We start from the raw sequence: 2,387 nt of genomic DNA, 5'->3' as shown, positions 1-2,387 counted from the left end.
CTCTATAACAAGGAGGTGTTGCTCTATTACAATTGTTTGTGCAAAGAACCCCAGCCACTGGGGTTTACAATTAATTACAGAGCACAATTAGATACCTGACATCAGCCTTTCATTGAGCAGCAGTTCAGATTTTGAAGCAACCTCTGAGTCCTTCTGACAAAACCAGTCCCACCTGCTCCCACCTCACCTTGCATGGGTGACTTGGCAGCATGAGACATCATGGGATCTTCCACCTCTCCATCTCCTGACTCCATCCCAGCCACCAGGGGAGTTCATGCTTGCTTTTGACTCCAATGCAGGGATGGTGAGAGTGCTTCACTTTGAATCGCAGGCATAACAAGGTGGCCTAGAGTTAGCCCTGCTCTGGCCATGCACTATGATACCTCCATCTGTACCCCTGAAGGTGACCTGTTTCTGCTCATCTTTGATGTGGGAGACAGGAAGAGTAGAGGCTCATGATCTCCCCTCTGTTCCAATACCTTAGGAAGAGGGCAGCAAGGCAGGTGGGAGATCTTCCTCTCCACAGGAGACCTCTTGTCAGTCCTCCAGCATCTCCCAAAGTTCCCAAATAGTTTTGCAGCAACCTTTTGGAGAAGGGCTGCTAGGCTCACACACAGTATCTTTGCCCATGGCTTTCTGTCTGTTGTCATATATTTTTATTCCGTGAAAACCCAGACCATCTTGTCTTGCTTGTGACGGCATTTTGCACATTTTCTGCACTGGACACAGCCCCTGGCTTTCTTAAGTCTGCGTTCATACAGGCAACTTCACAGGCAGGAATAAGGGAAAACCACTGGTCAAACACAATCCCCCCCACCCCAAACACCAAAAGGATCACACATCGGACATCAGGACACCTTCTGCAGACCACAGCCTAGAAGAGCCTGGGGTGGCCCAGACCCAGCCTAGCGCAGGGCAAGAGGAGACAGGAGCAGAGCAGTTAGCAGGTACACACGAAGGCAAGTTTGGAAAATCCAGTCACATTTGTCCAAACAAAGCTCATGTGCCTACTATCAGACAGGCAGCAAGCCACCTCCACCCCCCAGTCCCAAGTCACTTAATAGCTTATGGGACATGAATAACCTAAAAGCCCTTCAGTCCAGGGGCTAAAGGAACATCACATATAAAGTCAGAGCATTTCACAATGCCTGTGACAACCCAATTCAGGTCTCATCACCTTGGAGTGGTGACCCATTCTTGTTGGTTACTCCAAGCAAGGATATGCGTTTCTTAGCCTGGCAAGGATACTTTTATTTATATACAGTGCAAATGTAAAAGAAAAAAAAAAAATCAACACACCACTTATCAGCTGAACAGATGACTGCAGCCTCAAAGCACACAGACATTCCAGCTCAGATGCCAATTCAGTTACTATTTCACCCAGCTACAAAACTGTTTCAAACATGAAAACTTCCTTAGAAGGACCCTATCAAGTAATTTTTATACCACTTTTATTCACTGTTTGTTTGCAATAAACGCTCAGAAGACTGAATCCAGAATCTCAGTTCTTCTTAACCATTTCTATGCACACTAGCTTTTTCTTAAAGAATGTGTTTATTATCAATGGAAGTTATAGAGCATGCACACACTGGATTAAGAGGAAAAGCAAGGATTATCCTCAACTCATTAACAACCAAGTCCCCTCTTTGAAGGGGATTCCAACGAAAATTTTGGATGACAAAAGAATGCACCATCGGTTTCATAAATGACGACACAGATTGCACAACCAGACACGCAGCCAGACTGCACTTCCATTTTTGAGCACAAATTTGGCAGTGTCTCTACAGAAATATTTCCCTTATTAAGGTCAACAGGCTGCAAAGTAGTTCTTCAGTACAGTCCTAAAAAGACCACAGCCTTATTTAAGAATTAGCAACGTTGTAATTGCCAGGGATTTCCACTGGAAGAGCTTGGAAGGAAACACAGACATGTCCCTCACTACTTATTTTTGTAACATTAGACCCATCTCTTTCCTACACCTTGTCAAAAATTATGCCAACCACAATTCACTTGCATGACAGCAAGCTTGGCAGCATGACTTTTAACACACACACACACACACACACACACACACACACACCCCCGATCAACAAAATCAGGAGCTTCATGATTGCCATTTGGGGGCTCCTAAACAGTCTTTTATTCATAGAGCAGGTACACAGCAAAGAATATTTTAGATTAAATGCAGACATACAGGTCACTCCCAGCCAAATCACAGCTCACATTTTTCATACAATCCAGGTCATAGCTGGGCTAGATTTAAGCATCATGCGAGAAGACAAGCAGGTTTCTTGATAAATTGCGGCCTTTAATCACTCTTCAGCACTTTCACAGATCGGCCCTGCCTCTCAAACACATTTGAGAGCACGCTTCTCAGCACGCTCTTC

Source organism: Phaethon lepturus, unplaced genomic scaffold (genome assembly GCF_000687285.1).
Source record: "Phaethon lepturus isolate BGI_N335 unplaced genomic scaffold, ASM68728v1 scaffold50165, whole genome shotgun sequence".
Lineage (NCBI taxonomy): Eukaryota > Metazoa > Chordata > Aves > Phaethontiformes > Phaethontidae > Phaethon > Phaethon lepturus.
Note: the sequence above shows the minus strand (reverse complement) of the source record.